The 20,665-nt window shown below is 39.2% G+C and overlaps 1 protein-coding gene across 2 annotated transcripts in view; it reads left to right on the forward strand.

Moving 5' to 3' along the window:
- Sema3c (semaphorin 3C) overlaps positions 1-20,665 on the forward strand; it is a 148,584-nt gene that overhangs the window by 108,338 nt on the left and 19,581 nt on the right. The window lies entirely within an intron of this gene.

Consider the following 20,665-nt stretch of genomic DNA (forward strand, 5'->3'; position numbering starts at 1 on the left):
TTGGGAAATATTATAGTTGCTATGTTAATAGGACCAGCAATTCCTAAATTTTCTATTTCTTTTACCAGAAATCAAATAAAAATAGTCTTATTTGCAAAGACTTGCCTTACTGGGGACAATGAGTTCTAAGTGTTATAGAGCATTGGCTCTCACAGTGTGGTCCTCAGACCAGCAAGGTCAATATCACCGGGACCTTGTTAGAAAAACATTTGTAGGCACTCCTCCCGGAAAGCCAGCTAAGAAACCCAGCTGTCTGTGCTTTAGCAAGCTGTTCTGGTGACTCCAGTGCACACTGTTGCAAATTACTAGAAGGGAGCAAGGGGCCTTGGCCTGCTGAGCAGACAGGATTATAAATTCCATTCCTGCTTGGTCCCATTTACACAATGTCGGCTAGGTTCCTCCATATTGCCCAAGCAGCAGAATTCCACACACTTACTGCCTTGTAGGCGGTGACACAGATCTCATCAGCTCTCCTTTTAGATGTAGGAACAACTCCAGGAAGTTCGCAGTGTGTCTTCTAATTAAAGAAACAGATATAAAGCAGGCCTGTGAAAGCCATTGTAAAAAAATGTGGCGGCTGTGAAGTCTGTCCTCTGAATGGAAGGCGCTGCACTCAGATTTCAACCAGCTACAAAATGTGGTTACTCTTTCTTGGCTAAACAAAGCTTCCAGCCTGCTCTTCTCGTGAAGTTCTTATTTTATCCCTCCGTGTAACTCCAACCCCAGGTCTGGAGCTTTCGTTCACACATAATTTTTGTTTGAAATCCTGAGACAGGGAATCTTCTAAAATGTGTTCCTTGGCGTGCCTGGCGGAATCTGGCTTCTTGCTGCTCCCTGACTTGTGAGAAACAAAACCCCTCCTTCCTGATCTAATCATTCCTTATCATGGCTCTCCTACCCTGCCCTCTCCAGGATCCTTGCTGTCAATTATAATCTCAATCCCTAGATTCTTTCATTTTATCCTATACCAACGTTGACTTAGAAAGCTTCTCCCCACACACAGAGCATGAGTGCGTATTCACCCTATGGCCAATTCTATTTCACCAGGGCTTTCAATGTTATCACCCTATAGTCACTAAAATACCTCCCAGCTCTTGTGTCATACAGCGGTTCAGAACCTCTCTTTGTCTGTTGGGTCAGCCATGTGGCATACAGTTCTTGTCCTCATTCTTCTTGTTTATTGGTGTATCATCTGCATTTTTTTCCATGTCCTCCTATTCTTTTGATCACCCTGTTTATTCACTTTGCTTTAAATTGTTTCACGTGCAAACACATTTTAAAAGAATGTGTCATTAAAAGTCCTTGGCAATTCAGTAGTTAAATTAGCATTTCAAACACTGTTGTGAAAACTCCATTTATACTCTTCCAAGACTTTCTAACTAATACTTACTACACTTCCCCATATTTTATTCACCGTGGTACATTCTTCTCACCCTTTCATCTCTTTGAAGTCTATAATTTCTCTATAGGCATATCACAGGGTTTTGCTAGTCCAATAAATATTTGTCAGGCTGAACTTGAAAGCATGAATATATCCACTGTTACCCAGGCAATAAAATGAATTCATGCAAGCCCAAAAGACAATCTTCATTTGCATGTACATATGTTTTCATAGATGACTTCTAAATTACTACAAAGAGCTGTATTTAGACCAACAGACTTCAATTTAGAGTTTCATTGAAAAGAAAAATAAAGTCCTGTATTTCTTGACAGAAAGTGGCAGTTTAGAGTCCCACCTCTCTCAAGGTCTCCTTAGATAGATCATTATTTTCTGTTTGCTTCCTTTGAAGCCTGTTTAGAAGATGGATCGTGATGTCACCGCAGACTTACTTTCTTTTGAAAATCTTTATAACATATGTAGATTTCCTGGGTGGAATTTTCAAGCCTTTTAGAAATGTTCAGCAATTTTTACTTAAATAGAAGACAGCAAGAAGCATCGTGCGGCAAAGATGCTTTGGGTTTTCTTCCCACATAAGCTCTGGCACCTTGACATGGATTTTTATATGTGTACTTAAACACATGTGTCTTTTTACAAGCTCTCTTGGAGCATGGGCTTTTAATTGTAGTGGAGGTTTCACTAATGATCGCTTGTGAAACCTCGTGGGTGTCTTGAGGATTCTGTCCAAGCAGGAGAGTGCACGTTGTGGCAAGGCCTCTCCACAGCGTCTTTCTGGAAAGACTGTCACCAACTTAACCACTGATCTATGCCCGTACTGTCTCACCAGACTGCACTATCCATTTGAACAAATGTTCCAACGTTCATGGAAATGAGATGAATAGTACAATGACATAAAGTGAAATTCCTTTGAAAAAGATACTTTATATATATCGTTATCAGAAAGACATTTGACTTTTTGGGAGAATCATGCACCATTGTCCTATACACAACTAATTCTGTTTGTAAGTGGGAGGATATCCATTTTTTTTAGATTTTTTTTTTCTTAATTTGTAAGTGCAGGTGAGTATTTCCATTTTCATGGATGAATCTTGACACGCCGCTTATGGAGACAATAAAGAAAGCTGTTTTTATGGCGTCCCTTCTTCTCTGCTATCTTCAGACCTTCAAGGGAATTCAATGAAAGCACCATTTGTCAAGAATGTTTCAGTAGAGAAAACTGATGTGGCAGAATTCAATAGAATGATATGTAATTACAGACGTGTCGCCAGTGTGAGCATTGTGAATGAAAGTGTAGCTCACAGAACCTCTAATTGGCTATGTGGGTTCAAAGCCTGATACCTATTACAACAACTCATTATCGTTACAGAATTTATTGAGTCTTAGATGCTGATGATCTAACCTTCCAACTTTATCACCAGACAACCAAGTAAATTATCAGGCCAAAGAGGAGGCTCAATAGTTAAAGCTAAAACCCACAGCTCAAATTACAAAAGCTAAGATTAAGTTTCCTTTATGTGTAATGAAGTCCCAAGCAAAATAAGTAAGTAAAAGGCAGAGATAAGAAAAGACACAAGGTTAGGAGAAAAGAATAAAGAAGGCCAGACAAGGAGAAGACAGAGCTTCAGCCAGCAAAGCCTAATAGATTCCTTGTTCTTTTTTTTACAGAAAAAGATTTCTCTGCTTATTTGGGTTGATAAATAAGAATTTTAATTAAGTTAAGGAAACTATTTTACAGTCCATGGAGGCTGTAAAGGTATTCATGTTTCTACAAATAAAAGTTCTTTTATATATTACATGTTTTTTTGTTAAAAGTTAAGCTGAGTCTACTTAATTATTTTCATATAATGACTGCTATTACCCCTTTAAAATCTCCTTTTGTATGTGTGTTTAAAATCAACTATCTGTTTTAATCATTAATATTCACTTTTTTCTTATTCTTTGAGAAGACTTTAACATGGAGGTAAAAGCTATCATGGGATTAGCGTTTCTCTTTTAAGTTGCTACCTACTGCTGTTATCCAGGCCACAGGCCCAGAGCAGACTCTATTACACGGTCAGGAGATTTTACCCTGTTTTCCTTTTGCTTCTGGAGCTATGAAAATATTTTAGTGTCTGGGGAAGGTTCAGACACATTCTGTCAAGTTCCCCCTTTTAGCACTACGCATGAATCAGAATGATGTGACTTTTTTGACGAAAGGGTAAGTGTTCTTGTGAATGGGTGTTAAAGATGTAGGATGATTTACCAGCATTGTGGTTTCTGAAGGCAGGATCGTTGTGAGTGGTCCCCCACCGCAACTCTAATATGGAATATACCATTTCATGCTTCTTATTAGCTTCCATTTAACTGGACGAGTACTGAGTCGGGATATTGACCAAAGGAAGTCTTCCCAGTCTCCAGAATTTTGAAGTATGGGCCACATGTGTGAGGAGAGCCTGAGAAGGCCTGTCTGGCAACACTGGAGAATAACCACATTCTTCCTAACGAGAGGTGTTGGCAGTTGCTGCTCTTGGAATGGCACCCTGAATGAGCCGCTGTGCCAGGAATTCTGAGTTTTTAAAGAACTCTCTAAAATACTCATATAAAATTTGATAGCTGCAGAAATGTGTTTGATTTGGGGAAAGACTACCCTCATTTGAGAGCTACGCGTGAAAATCCTCTAGGAATGATGTACACATTTCTCTCCCATTTAGCAATGGAGAACGAATCTCTCTAAAATCACTGGGGTTTTATGGCACTGTAGGTCACTTCCTGCCAGGCCAGAATCTGAAAACTTCTGAGAGTTTCTCATGAGTTCCAGTTCTGTGGGGCTTTACACAGCAGTCAATGCTGATGGGACACAGTGGAACCATGGCTGAATCGAGGGGAGGAAAATGAAAATTCATGTTGTCATGGAGGTTTTACCATGTAAAGGGCAGCAAAGAAGGAAGTGGTAGAAAGAAATAAGGAAGGGAGAGGATAGTCTCAGTGACCCTCTGTTCAAGGACACATGCTTCCACATGAACTGTGCCTAGTAAGACGAGGATCTGAGTCAGTGGACATAGCCCTTGCTATATAAACCCGACAACATGAGTATAAATCTGTAGAACCCACTTAAAAGCCAAAGGCAATAGCATATGCATTTATCATCCCAGCACCTCCATGGGGAGGTAGGAAATGGAAATGGGGCACTCCTTATAAGTCTGTAGGTTAGCTAGCCCAGCACAAGAGAGAATGTCTAAATGAAGGTGGTTTCGTTTATTGATCTACCTCCACATAGGAACCAGGGCATACATGCAAAGCACTGAGTCATACACATGCAGGCCCACATACACACACAAACACACACACAAACACACACACACACACACACAAACTATTTAAAAATTATAAAATATATTATGCCATAGAATTTACTAAAGTCAAAATATAGTTTTAATCCCTGAAAATAAATATTTCAAACGGCAGAGTATCTACTTATAAGCCATTCCTTGGAAATGTGTTCTTTGAAAGGCCGGAGTCTCCTCTAATTATTATTTGGACTTCTTAAAATATCATTGCTTATCATTGTTTTCCAGTAAGTAGATAAATAACATTTCTGAAATATTTTCTTATTACAGCGATGTTTGCTTTTGCTGGGCACATGAACAATTTCATCTAACCTTCATAAATATTCTCGGAGTAATTCCATGAGTAATTATAAGAATGTAGGCTTCATGAATGGGCCATCTTCTGTAAGTAGGCAAGGCTTCCAGAGGTGGGACTGGGACACCAACTCAGTCACAGAACCTTTGACCTTCAATTCATCTTGGCAGCAAGACGTACTGGGGTAGTGGTGGCACAAAACATGTGGGGGTCTGGGGGTAGACGATCAATGACTGGTCCAATTTGAGGCCTATACCATGAGACGGAGCCTGTCCCTGACACTGCCTAGATGGCCAAGAACTGGAGACTGGATATTTAGGGTAGAACATGACGGGCTAAAAATAAAACAGAAATAAAAAGTCAATGAAAGGATTCCTAATGATAATTCTACTACACTCATAGACCAGAGCCTGGCATAATCATCATTAGGGAGGCTTCGCCTAGCAACTGATGGAAAAAGTCAATGAAATGATTCCCAATGATAATTCTACTGTGCTCATAGACCAGAGCCTAGAATAATCTTTATTAGGGGAGGCTTCACCCAGCAACTGATGGAAACAGATGCGGAGAGCCTGTACCCAAGCGTTAGGCAGGGCTGGAGAATCCAGAGGAGAAGGGGGAAAAAGACTGTAGGAACTGAAGGGGTTAAGGACACCACAAGTGCACAGCCAGCAGAATTAACTAAGCTGGGAGCTCATAGAGATTGAAGGTACAATCAGGGAGCCTGTATGGGTCTGCACTATGTCCTCTGTATATAGGTTGTGGTTGTTTAGCTTGGTTGTCTTGTGAAATTTCTAACATTGGGAGTGGCACTGTTTCCATCTCATTTGCCTGCTCTTGGGAATCTTTTCCTCCAACTGGGTGGCCTCTTCCAACCTTGATTTTAGGGTATGTGTCAAGTCTTATTGTAACTTGTATTGTGTTTCGTTGATATCCCTGGGAGGACTGCTATTTTCTGAAGGGAAACAGAAAAGAGTGGATCTGGGAGAGAGGGGAGGAGGGAAGGGTGAGGAACTAGGAAGAGTGGAGGGAGAGGAAACTGAGGTCAGGATGTAATATACAAGAGGAAAATAAAACAAACAGACAAAGAATGTAGGCAGGCTCTATATGGCTAGAGAGATGTCTCCATAGGGCTGTGGAGATGGCTCCATAGGGCTGGGGAGATGGCTCAGCTACTAAAGGCTCATCTCATCACCAAAGCATCAGGAAGATTGGGCCTGATGAGTTTAGGAGATTTGATCTGGTGTATTTAATATTGAAAACCCAGTTCCTGGACTAATATATCACTTGGAGTAGCTGCTCTATAGACATTATTTGTGTCAACGAGAGAATGAGTTTCATTTGTTATCCAGCATTGGTTCAGATGTACTTTTAGATCATGTAAAGTCATTCCCATATTGACTATGACAGATTCACAATGGAAAAACCTGCTAATTTTACAGTTTAAACATTATATTCAAGTCCCTACTTTATTTAGCATAGTCTACTTATACTTTTCTTTTACTGAAGTTAATTTCATTTTCATTTTCTCATTAGACTTTGAACAACATGTTTTATCCACACATTTCAAACTGGTGTTGCTGATGAGTTGACAGGACACTGGCTTTGGCATTATCACACACTTAACCTCATCTAAACATTGTCACCAAGTCCTAAATATGAGCCAGACATCCCTAACAAGGTGACAGAGAAGACAGAGATAAACTTTCCGATGAAGTGGCCTGAATTTTTGTGTGAACTTCAATTGTTCTAAAATTTAACGTGCAAGTCTAGTACAATCTTGCCGGTTATATTCCATTTTGACATACAAGTACACACTTTTTGTGACAGGGGATTGTTACACAAGAAAGTGGGGCTTAACCTGAGTTTTGGAATGATTTAACCTGACTTTTAAGATCATCCCACTTTTACAGGTTTTACTATTTTTTAAGAATTTTAATGATATACCTATATCCAAAATGTCTGACACATTTAACAAATCACATAGGAAACCTGATATGCTTCTCCTTGTTTAATTCAAATAGATTCTGTACAATGGATTGATATATTGAAGTGTTTCTGGATATGCAAGTGTATAGTGATCCCAGTAAGAGTGTAGACAGAAGTTCCTGTTCCACCTAGTCCCACAGCCATTCACTCCTAATCAACACATGGAGACTTATATTAATTATAAACTGTTTGGTCTATTGCTAAACTTTATTACTAACTAGCTCTTATGATTTAAATTTACCCATAATTCTTTTTTTCTCAAAGATTTATTTATTTATTATGTACACAGTGTTCAGCCTACATGTATGCCTGCAAGCCAGAAGAGGGCACCAGATCTCATTACAGATGGTTGTGAGCCACCATGTGGTTGCTGGGAATTGAACTCAGGACCTCTGGAAGAGCAATCAGTGCTCTTAACCTCTGAGCCATCTCCTCAGCCCCATAATTCTTGTATATATTTAGCCACATGGCTTGGTACCTTTTCAGAGTAAAGCATTCTCATCTTACTTCCTCTGCATCTGGTTTGTGACTGATTCTACCTTTCCTCTTCCCAGAATTTTCCTAGTCTGGTTGCCCCGCCTACACTTCCTACCTGGCTACTGGCCAATCAGTGTTTTGTTAAACTAATAAGAGTGACAAATCTTTACAGTGTACCAGAGTATCATTCTAAAGCATTTCTCTTTTTTTTCTTTTCAAAACAAGACTCTGAATCACATCTCCTTTGTTTAGCTTTTTGCCTGACCATTATCCATAACAAGTTGTAACCAACACTCTAAACAAAGAAAAACACCCATAATTTATTTTGGGGGAATGTGGCTGTAGTTTTCTAGGTTGCTTCCTGCTAACTGGGGCACTGGTAAGACTATAGGAACCCAAAGAAAATTTAGGATTATGGTCAAGTCCTGACTGGAGTATTCTGTGAGACTGGATCATCTCAGCCAGCAGCCTCGAGCTGTTCTGAATATGGAATTCAGAGAAAACTGCTACGGGGTGCTCTAAAATGTTAGATCATCTGGGCCATCCACTCCTATGGGAGATTTTTTTCAGGGGATCTTGCTTGATCAAAAATGAATCTACATCCTCCCATTTCCTGTAGAAACAAAAGTAGAAACTCTTCTCCAACATAACATATCTTTGACCTAAATTTTGAAGTTAAGGCATTTTCAAACATCATAGGTTGGATTAGTCCAGCAGCACTTATACTCAAATGTCTTTTAGCAGCTGTTGCTCCTTCCTCAGCAGTCAAACAATCAAAGACAATGCAATAGCAGAGTTTCCAGATTCTCTGTGAATTTTCGATCTTTAGGTGACTTTTCTTATGCTGTTTTTTTTATTTTTATTTTTGATATTTGAATTTTTTAAACAAGGTTTCTGTCTGTATCTTTGGCAATCCTGTATCTCACTCTGTTGACCAGGTTGGCCTCAAATTCACAGATACCTGCCTGCCTCTGCCTCTCAAGTGCAGGGATTAAAGGTATGCACCACCACACCTGGGTACTCTGATTCTTTTTAAAGAACTTCCTCTGTCTTTACACTGTACAAGAGCATTATTCCACAGCACAAGAGACAGAGTGATTGCTCCATAAGATTGGCTCATTTTCTACTTAGTCACTGGCATTTTTCTTGTTTGTTTGAGGACGGCTAAAGTAAAACCTCATCACGGTGTTGCTTAGCTCGCTTCTCATAGGATAATAAGGATGTTTCAATGCCTCACCTGTTGAATTATGAAATCTGCTGTCTAATTGTGGAGCATAAGTCTCCACGCTAGCGTTTTGTTCTTGCAGTTTTGTTCTGCCAGCTTCTCAGAGCTAGTCCTTGCCACCCTTGTTCTAGAAGAAGAACACGCAGCCTCCTGCTCACCAGGCTGGGCCCCCTGTAACTCCCCATAGGTCTGTAGCTGTCTGTTGTGGTGATTGTTTGCCTGGAAACTGGCTCTGAAAAAGAAAGTGGCTGCACAGGGAGGAGTTTAAATTTTAGAAAATTAGAGAAAGTGTTTTATTCAGAGTGTGAAATGAATTAGAAATTAGGATAGAAGAGTTAAGGGCAGAGCCTCTGAGGTAAGACGTGGGGTTCAAACTCTAAGTGTATGCTTGGTGTATTTTCCACTGATGTAGTAGGAAAATATTGAGCATCCAAATAACTTTCTCACAGTTCCGGAACCTAGAGATATGGTACTTGATTAGTGAAAGGCTCTCCCAGGTGTGTTTAATGCTTGTGACCTTGAGAAGGGGGCATTTTTCTAAACTGTGTGGATGTACTCAACACAAATATGTGGCTCTTTAATAAGCCAAAAGACAGTTTGTCCTTGCTCTAGTCAGGAAGATGAGAGACGGTGGAAGCAATGTGAGAATGACCCTGGTGACCCTGGAGATGGAAGAAAACAATTATATGTGGGGGAAGATAAGTCACTAAATTTTTAAACCACAGAAAAGCAGTTTTCTTTAGAACATACAGATTGGGAAGCTCAAAATACTGATTTTGGCATCCTGAGACCTATGTTTAATTTCTAGTCCCCATAAAGCTAAGAGGAACAGCGTGTGTTATTCAAAAACACTAAAATTGCCGATAATTGTTTAGGTAACAATTTAAAACAAATTTAAGAAGCTTTTGAATTCTAGCTTAATTGATAAATTTAAAGAACGTAAAAACAGTTATTAATCAAATTTTCTGTTTTTAGACTCTGAAGGGAAAGTCAACACTGACTAACGCATAAAGATAACATTACACATCAGACTAAGCTTCTTTATTAGTTACCAAGGTGAGGTACAGTAAGAAACCATAACAATGTCTTGTAATCACAACACGTAGTTTACTATTTTAAGGTCGGCGGAGTCAGTTTCTCAATCTCTTAAGCCTGGGTATCATAAGCACAGCAATGACACTGAGATCCTATCAGCTCGCATGGTGCTATTGCCTACAAGCCAGTCGCATGCTCCTTGAAGAAGGGAACAGGCACGTGCCTTATAGAGAGACAACTTAGAATATGGCCGCCACATTTATCTTCATTTCAAAGTATTTTTGTTCATGGTCATTTTGAAGGCATGCATGCATGTATGCATGTGCTTTCGTGACATGGCATGTGTGTGGAGGCCAGAGGAGAGATTTGGGAGCTTGTTTGTCTCTTTCCCTCGTGAACATCAACTCTGGTGGGCAGTGGCCAGTGCCCACTCAGCCTTTTCATCTACCCTATTATACTAATGGAGAAAGGACTCTAGAATTGCCCAAAGGAAAGATAGCTCTTGTGTTTCAAAGGCAGGAAGTGACACCCATATAAAACAGGAGATGGAAGGTGGAGATTCAAAGGGCTTACTTAGATCAAGAATTATGCAGACGAAAAGATGAGATGATAAGAAATTTATTGTTGTCATAATCACATATTATTGACTATGTGATTTATATATATTAGCATGAATGTTGGAAAAGTTGCCTTTCCTTTTCATCTATCAGGCATCTGTTAGGAAAAGCAGTAGCAGTTTTCCTCAAAAATACAAATATGTAATTTAATTTACACTATAACAGATACTTAATTTTTATTATATTTAGTTAAATAAATTTCAGTGTCTCATTATAATAACACAGAAACAACAAAATGAAAGTCTCCTTCTCTTTTAAAAGTGTATAAACTAAGAATTTGATTAACCAAATGGCTTATTTAGAATTGCAGTGTTCTTTCAGCATTGAAATAAAGCCAAAGTCTGTCTCATAATGGATTGAAGTTTTGGTGGCCTCTCCAGATGGATAAGTCAAAGAGGGTGTCACTACAGATGTACTTCAGCCTAGAGTGCGGTGCTAGAGATAGAGAGAGGAGCCTCATTAGCCGAGTGTGTGCTAGATGAATCCCTGACAGTGCTGAGGCCAATCTAGGGAATTATAATGATAAGGACTTAACTCCGAGAGTTCCTGGAACGAGGAAGAAAATTAAGAAGCGTTTTCTAATATGAGTGAGGAATGATCTTGAAAATAGCGCAGAAGTGACCTTATGGTGACCTTGAGAAAGATGGAGCAGTCAGGAAGAAGCAGTGGACAAGATCATTTTATTTGGATTCCCTCGTTACTTGGTGTTTTCCACATTATGCTACTTTCCTCTGTACTAGTCGCATCGAAGAAAGAATAACTATTCCATTTGTATAGATGTAATCAGAAGAAAGGGAACGGCCAACAAGGGCGAGTTAATAGTGGATCTGGATATGACTACAAGGGAATGAGCTTCCTTATCTGAAAATGCAGAAACAAGGACGTTCCAAGCCACTTTGTAGAAACGATTTGAACTTCAAAGCTAATGTAGATGAGCACCATAAGGTCAAAACGGTGCTGGAGAAGAGGTTCATTGGTGATGGCACAATTTATTAATTTTGGAGGTGTAGTTCTTCCCTGAGTAATCTAGGGGTATTATAGAATCAATATAGGAGTAATCTAGAATTAATACAGGATTAATATAGGAGTACTCTAGGATTGATACAGCAGTAATATAGGATATAGGAGTATTGTATGATTAACACTGTAGTGCTCTAGGATTAATACAAGAGTGATATCAAAATATTGGAGGATTAATACTGTAGTGACCTCGGATTAATACAGGAGTGATGATGTAGGAGAAGTATAGGAGTATTTGATCTAGGATTAATACAGGAGTGATGTAGGAGTAATGTAGACTTAAAAAGGCTGAACATAGTCCTCTGTTTGAAATTTGTTGTTGCATCCTAAATAGGAGCTAATGAGCCTTACATCACTTAACCTGCATTCTCCTTGTAAAGTATATTTGTTTGAAATTTGAAGCTGCTTTTTCTTTCTTTTTAAATGTGTACATATGTGTGTAAAGTAGATGTGTGTGTTTGTGTGTGCAGAAGACATAGATGTCAGGTATTGTACTTTATCACACTTCCATCCTTTTATTTGAGACAGAGTCTCTCACTGAACTCAAAAATCCCTAGATGACTAGAATGCTGCGCCCAGGATCTTTGAGGATCCTTCTATCCTACCTCACCCCCAAGCTAGAGTTATAGATCATCACCACTAGGCAAAAGGAGGGGATAGCAAGGGCAGAGACACGAAAATAAAAGGAAGGGCAAGAGAAGAGAAGAGAAGAGAAGAGAAGAGAAGAGAAGAGAGGAGAGGAGAGGAGAGGAGAGGAGAGGAGAGGAGAGGAGAGGAGAGGAGAGGAGAGGAGAGGAGAGGAGAGGAGAGAAGAGAAGAGAAGAGAGAAAAGAAGGAGAAGAGAAGAGAGAAAAGAAGGAGAAGAGAGGAGAGGAAGATAAAAGAGAAAATAATTTCAGTGAGAGATCCCAGCTGGAGCTGCTGGTGGCCTTTTGGAAATCACAGAGCAAAGCACTGGTTTATAACAGCTTTGGGTGCTGCTGGAACACGCGGAGACCAATAAGAAGTGGCCAAAGACAATACGCTCAGTTATATACAGTGTCTCTAAACTTTACAGCAAAGGTTCACACAGCTTGTCTCCTTTGATCTTGAGCAGCCTGTCAGGTGTGAAGGGAAAACGCAATATCCATATTTTATAGACAAAGGGAATTTTACAGGCCCCAATTTTGAATCGCCTGTGTAGGGACATGATCTCCCAAGCAGCTGCTCCCGGTGTGCACCTGGGCAAGGGGCTCTCTCACCACCAAATGCTCACTGCAAATAGCAGATACAGGGCATAACTGCGCTCATCCCAGGACGCAGTTGTGGGAAGCGTCCCTTCTAACAACTGCTGTTGGGGAAACACAACTGTGGTGTCCTTAATTAGCAGGGTCCTTTAAGCCCCTCTTCTTCTGGGGATTTACAAACTGCTTATTTTAAAACATGACATGGTTTCACTCTATAGTTTTACTTGAATCAGCCCCTTGAATGTTTTTGTTTGTTTTAAGTTGCAAGTGTTTATTGTAAAAACATGTTTATAAAAGAAGAAAAATAAATTGTAGTTTACCATTCCTTCTTTCAAACCATGTTGTTAATATCTAGGCATTTCAATCTGGCTTTTGTATTCTGCCAGTTGAAGAATTATAAGGCTGGGAAAATCTCAGGGGAAGTATCAGACACAGCACACAAAAATTAACTACTAAAGAAATGCTGTTCTGAGGGATATGGAAACACACACACACACACAAAAAGAGAGAGACAGAGAGACAAAGACAGAGAGAAACAGAGAGAGATACAGAGAGAAAGAGAGAGAGAGAGAGAGAGAGAGAGAGAGACTGATAGATAGACAGGCAAAGGCACAGAGAGAGTAGCAGGATAAACAGAGAGACACAGAAAAAAAAAACAGCAAGCCACACAGAAAGGCCCTTTCAAACATGTGGAACACTGCAAAGCCTGAAATCTGAACTCTTCTCAAGGGCTGGGGATCTGAAGGTTCTTTACTTGGGCCTTTTTTCCCTAACTTAGGGTTGTTCACTTTGAAGAAAAACAGGAAGACGATAGGGTCATAATTCAGAGGAAAACATACCCTGAGCCCATCTTGAACTTAGCAGACGGGCACATTGACAGAAAAGGCCTACTGACGTGAGACAAATCCCGCCAGACCTTTAGGCCTTTTTCTCAGGTCGGAAGTGTGAAGAGGGAGCTGGAAGTGTACTATCTTTACTACCTATCCATGGTGTCTCTCTTGATCTGTCTACCTACTAATGATCTTTCAAAATCCCTACCCCCTCAGAATGTACTTTAAAATTCAGAAAATTTTGAAGAGGAAGCATCAATGTATACATGTATCAGATGCCTTGCGAGTTCTTGACCATACCTCATGATTGCGCACAGTACTATCTTCTACATAGAAATCTTTAACCCAAACAAACCAAATGACTTCACATCCATACAGGTCAGACTTTATAATAAATTAGTTAAAGGACCTATTTTGTCACCATAAGATACATATCTTAAATAGACAAAATCACTACAATGTTCGGAATCTAGGGCTGTGTATAGAGTTAGCAAACTGTCTCGTATGGAGTGTGATCCTCAACTCACAAGCAAGTTATTATGTTATGAATGCAAACTTATCTTACAGGGTCAGATATTGCAAATAGATAATTTCACATTACTTTGTGTGTGTGTCTGTGTGTGTGTGAATATCATGTTTTACTGTCACCTGGATCCCGAGTATTATTGCTTGTGTGTTTGTTTAGTTATCAGGGTTTAATGATTCCTAAAACAGGAAGGGAAGATAGTATGGCAGGTCTTCGATATGGTTTGAAGAGGTCTCCTGAATCTTTCGTAGGTATTTTTGTGACTGTTCTCCTTAGGAAGGGGATGTGGGGGCTGCACTCTCCTGTTAGTACTGGCTGTATTCCTGATCTACTGTGGCAGTTATATGTTGTGCACCTTCAGTACCAGTATCCCTGGACTTAATGGAAATGACCTTGTTGCCCTTGGATCTGTTACCTTCTCCTAAATCGAACTCATTATTATTGTAGGGACCATACTATTGCTTTGACGTTTGACTATGGTAGGTCTTTCTCTCTGGTTGCTGGGCTTAGACTCTGTATGTAAACCAATCTAGTTTTGCAGAAAAACAACTGCATTTTATTTCCTGATCCTTGATAAACGAGGTTACTGATTTTTTTTTTAAGTTAGATCTAAACAAGGTCTTAACTTTCAAATATGACCTACATAAATCTCAGTCTTTTGGTGAGACCAAGAATCATCAAGGTGTTAATAAAATCAGAGTGAGGCTAGCATTTTGGTTTCCAATAACACTGCTTCCCTTCTTCCCTCCCAACGAGTGCAGAACCTTCACTATCTCCTCTCTAGTCAATTCAGAGTCACCTTTCCAGTCATCTCAGCGCACACAGACCTCACCCAGCTAAAAGACAGCCCACCCCTGCTCTGCTGCTCCAAATTCCTGTATGTGTGATCTCCATGCTGCCCTTGCACTCCCAGAACCTCTTGTGGGAAATTGACCCAAGGCAGGAAGTGCGGAGATCCCGAAAGTTAGCATGTGAGGATCCTGGGCCACAGGATCTAAAGAAGAGTCATCTCTGGGCTGGCAGGATGGGTCAGCGGGAAAGGACAGGTGTATCCAAGCCAGAGGGTCCACGTTGGATTCTTACAAAGCATATGATAATCAGAGGAAATGGAGTTCTGCAAGGTGTCCTCTGACCGCCTCACTCACATTTGGAGAGTGTGCGTTCTGAGTGCTCATACGTAATTAACTAACTAAAACAGGAAGAGGTCCTCAAATAGCCTACCATTCTTACATTGTTCACTCTGGGAAATTTCTCCAGCAGCCTTGATTCCATTGGCCAATGGTGATAAGCGCCCTCCAGAAAGGTTTTCCTCTTATTTCTTCCAAAAGTGTTTGTGGTACCTTTTTCCTTGTTTCCATATCCACTTTAGCTTTCATCAAAACAGTAATTTTGCAGATTGGGTATTCTTGTAGAACTTCATAAGTCATATGTTTGCCTGATTTTTTGATGTATCTAAAATTTATTGATGGTAATGTTACATAGAAGTTCACACAATGTTTGTATTATAGAGTACATAAGTTATTTCATACATTAATTACAAATGCGTTATTTCAGCTTAATTTATACAACTGGAAAGAAGATTTCACGAATCTTTATCAAAATTGATTGGGTGGTTCCACTTATGATGGATATAGATCAACTACAAAGAAGTTAAATACATTTTTATACTGTTTGTCACTTGGGAGTCTCATGCATTTGAGCAGGCATATATTTTTCTCTAAGCTTATACATATGTAGTGCTTCTAAAAATTCCTGCTGTGATTTAACAGGGGAAACAACATGTGTATTTTTGGTAAACTCTGTAGGTGACTTTGGCTGAGGTAATCTGAAGGCCAGATATTTGAAAGTGTAACTGCTCATGGCTAGGGATGCTAAAAGGCCAAGTAAAATGAAATGCTATTAGCAAATGAAACTTAAAATCAAGGAATCCTTTTCTACTTATTTTTCTTATAAGGCAGAGAAATATTATAACTTTCTGAAAAGTTCTTTGTGCCAATAAAATCCTTTTTAATTTAAGTACACCAGATACATTCATAGCTGTGTGACCCTATACACTCTTGCATCATCAAACAAACAAACAAAAATACTATGAAGTTAGCTTGGATGGGTACTGCCACCCCAAGTGTGTCCCCTTAAATGGAGATGCTTAAGATGCTATTTACAGCCAAGGATGTGGCAGTCAGGACCTGTGTGACTGGTGCTGGGGCTTCAATCATCTGCCAGGAGTGGGGGAGAATACTACTTGTTTTTCTGTATTATTTTCCAATTATAAAAGTAGGAAGAAAAGAATACAGCAGCAGTGATTTGGTAATCAAGCGGGAAAGTGGCTCCCACTTGGAGTGGATGTTTAACCAGGCTGCAAATGAGGCAGCCACTTGATTAGACCCAGTTTTTGAAGCCGCGGGGGTTGGCGCACTCCCTTCCAGTCTACAAAGCTTCCACTTGCCTGATCTTTTCAGTTTTTGCTTGGCTTTACCCTTCTGTTCTGTCCAAAGATGAATTGAATGTGAAAAATATAATGAGGGCATGTTTTAACACATCTGTTTATTGTTTTATAATGTTTGATTTTAAAAATAAATGCTAGAACTTACATGACAATTACCTAAAGTCACATACAATGCTGCAATGTTTGATACCCTGGGTCACTGAGCTGAAAAGAGAAAGAGCAGGAAGAGATCAGCATTCAATTTGGGATTGTGTGTCTTTTCTCAAGTGAGTATGGCACCTTCTTCCTTGATGTGAATGATTATTGATTACCTTGCTCTCAGAATCACAACTGTGTGAGCAATTTGTAGGGTACGGTGAAAAATAAAACCCAGTGTCCCTGTCTAAAAAAAAATATAAGTAAATAAGACTTTCAAAGAGGCTGTAAAAGGGCATTAAATCAAGCTTCTTGCCTCCCTAACCACAGGTGCCTATGGGATTGTGTCAGTGACACAGGGAGGAAGCCAGCTTGGCTAGAATTCTTTCAGGAGTTAACAACCACTGGGAGGGGGAGGGACTAGATCTGATTAACAAGGCCTTGTTCCTCCATTCCAAAGGCAAGCCCAGCTTGTTTCCCGGGAAACCTGAGGACTTCAGTTAATGTGTAACCAGGGGCTAAATACCAGAGCTGACTCCAGTGACCTGCTGAGTAATGACCTCTGCTTCAGGACTTGCTTTAGACAGCCAGCACCTACTGTGTGACACCTGCAGGTGGCCTCCAGCGTAGGGACAGACAGAAGAGCTGTTGAACCATTATTGCTGTGCTCCCTTACATTACATTCTCAAAGACATCTAGATAGCATAAAATAAACAGTTAGAAAGGATGCTTATTTAGGGAGGCTTCTTTAGATACTTAATAAACAAAAGGAAATTAAATCAGCACTGTGTGTTGATCATTCTGCTGTTATCTTTGTGTGAAGATTGACATCATGGAAATCACTTCTAAGATTTGTCTTGGTTACTCCCGCATATCCTCAGTGATTTAATTGATTCAGGGATCTTCATCTACATGAAAACAAAAGCTACTTCGATGGTGGCCAAGTTTAGTGGGTGAGCTACAGAGAGGCAAAGAGGTTTCACCTGCTGAGGGTAGCCTATGTACCGGACCACACATGGTTTTAAATGGTTTCTATATTCCTATTTCTCAGTCAGAACTCAACTGAAAAATGGCCATACACCTTCCCCCGTCTAATTAAAGCAACAGAAGACTTTCATTTGGGAATTTAGGAGGCAGAAATTCATTGTAGCATCTTTTGGCTCTGCTTTTTATATTGCTACTACCTCTCCAAGGGAGTTTCTTGTATAGCAAATGGAATGATTCTAGCAGAGCTATGTGCAAGAATTTATTGCCCCATGAAAGAGACGCATGCTGGGACTTGTGTATTTGCCCACTCCTTGGATGCTCTTATGGGATATCTTGCATGTAGTGGGTAACGAACAGAGGCATTTTTTTAGTATGTAGACTGAGAATGGAAGAGATGTTCCCAAAAGCTGCCTGTTGATATTAATACGAGAAGGGAAAATGATTCGGCATAGTTGTAGTAACCCACAACTACTGCAAAAGTGTCGTTACTGACTCTGTTGACCCGGAAGTCAACTGAAGCTGAGGAAAAGGAGTGGGAGGCAGCTTCACTGTAACTCTCTTGTGGGCGCGAGACATCGCCTTAGATAAAAGAACCACAAAGAGAGGATTTATACTAGTGCATCCTGCCAAAGGAAACTATTCTGAGCACCCCAAAAAGGAAGATATCTGATAACTACATTTTCTTCAAAAGAAAAGGCACAGAGATGGCTTTATGTGGATGTCAACACTGGGGGCTTCATGACAATTCTGGAATGTATATCTCACAATGACTAACATTTTATGTGAGCACAGGACTTAAAGACCCATAAACTCTAGACCGAACACTTGAGTATTATATCTATTTTTTCTTTTATCTCCTCTGTCTGACTGAGTGGAGACCCTCAATAATTTTTTTTTACCAAGTTAATGAGGTCAAATGGATGGCAGATAAACCAAATATATTTTATGGTGAATTATACAGCCTAAGATACTGCAAAAATATTTTCCATGTTCATTAGTACCAGATAAATTTTCTAAAATCTAAAATAAAAAAGCAAAAGGCAAATTATATCCTACTTTTTATACATGTTCTTTGCCATAATTTGTCAGCTAATATTACAGTTCTTTTTATATTTTATCAATGGATAAATGAAGTACCTTTACCAGAAACCTTTTTGAAGAGATTGATAATTCATTAAAACCTTTGCTCTCCTAGAATACTAACACATTATGAGAAGAAATTAAGAGGCATATAACTCATCTGAGAATATTCAACCATTTTTCTTTGATATTGCAAAGCAGATACTGTCCACATATTTTCTAAACTGCATGGCAATTTGATAGGGTTATGCATTATGGAACTGCTAAAGCAAGCAACTTTTCAGAGCCCTTATGTCTTTGAGAGACACTGTGATCAAGATACACTACACTTGAAAGTAATTCTTGTGGCTTGGTCTCCAAAGCCTCTCCTCGTCCTCTGCTCTTGGAGGATGCTGCCAATAAAGGCAAGGATGCTAACAGTCCTTACGCACTAGAAAAGACTATAACCTCTAATATTACATAATCTATCTGATTGGATACGCTCATTCCTGTCCTGACTTCTTTAAACCCTTAGGATCAGTGACTCACATAGTCAAAAAGTAGCACCTGCGTACATATACATGCACACCCACAAACATAGACACATACACTCAGACACCCATGAGAGCAGCAGTGGGGTGGGGGGGGAAACTACACATAATCTCAAGGTTAGGGATTTTGGTTCTATGATATTCTTCTAGCTGTCTACACTGATCATTGTGATGTGTTGTCATTTGAAATTGAGGAACATTTGTAACCACAATCATCCATTTTCCACTATGACATCTCTGTGTAGCATCTCTAAGAGGTTTCTTAGTACAATTTTTTTATTTATATTACCTCTAGAACAAAATATCCCAAATCATCACATGGGTTGAGTTAATGAAGCTCCTGAGAGAAGCAGAATTAGTTTGTGAATTCCACCTGGAGTGTTCGGTGCTCTGGGACCCTCATTAAGTTTTAGCTTGTTTCAGCAGTGAATTGTAGTCACAGAATGAACTTAAAAATTTCATCAACCTCTCATACGTTGCATCCTCATAGTCTAGCAACTGTTCAGAAAGCACCAAGTCCCACTGTTCCTCACATCTTTTAGGAGTTGTCTTTCTTTTTTAAAATCATTGTGCCGTTTTGTAAGCCATGATTTTTTAAGTAGGAACTTTTGGGAATCTTTCAATAAGGTTTATAAAATGTGAATTGGAAACGCAAATAGGATATTTTATGTCAAATTCACTCTTATTTGTAGACTGACAACCAGTGTTAAGGTTTAAGATTTGTAGTATCAATACCTAAATGATTGCTAGCTAAAAAATTCTGCACAGTTCACTTCTACTTAACTTTTCTCACGGACATTTCTCAAAACCCAGCCATCTTATCTGCTGATGGTAGATAATTAAAAGTTTATTGTCACAACTGAGAGTATTTTTAACTTGATATTATCATGCAGCTTATGAATTATTTTAAGAGCAACTCTTTTCATTATCTTATTGTTAAATCTTAACTAGTTTTTTCAAATCTAACATTCATGTAATTGGGTAAAGCAAAAAATCATATGCATAAAAGTGTTTACATAACTATGGAACAATCTGAATTATCTTACCCTAAGGACCATTTTCTGCACTGTTATGAAATGCATACTGCTATTATTCAGCATGGCTACAGGATACAAGAACATTTTCACTTTATATTACTTTGGACCACATAATTTCATTTTTTCCCTATATTTTAAGAACATGCCAAATTATAATTAAAATCATATCAGTATGATTATTCTATAAATGGTACCCATGCCTGAAATAAAACAGTTTATGTTTCTCAGTAATGTTTCCTATTAAACTGTCCATTGTAATGGGAGTGAGATATTTTACCCTATCTTACTTCAAAATCGTAGATCAATGTTTATTGTTCAGAACTAGTGACTTTATGCTATAACGATAGCCGAACATTTCTACTAAGACTTCCTCAGATAATGAAATCAATACAGGTTAAATGTTAGCAAAATGGTAGTAGGAGTATCATTTCGTAATGCTAGCTTGGAGAAATAAGGAATGTTTTGAATGACTGAACTTAATAATT

This window comes from Microtus pennsylvanicus, chromosome 22 (genome assembly GCF_037038515.1).
Source record: "Microtus pennsylvanicus isolate mMicPen1 chromosome 22, mMicPen1.hap1, whole genome shotgun sequence".
Lineage (NCBI taxonomy): Eukaryota > Metazoa > Chordata > Mammalia > Rodentia > Cricetidae > Microtus > Microtus pennsylvanicus.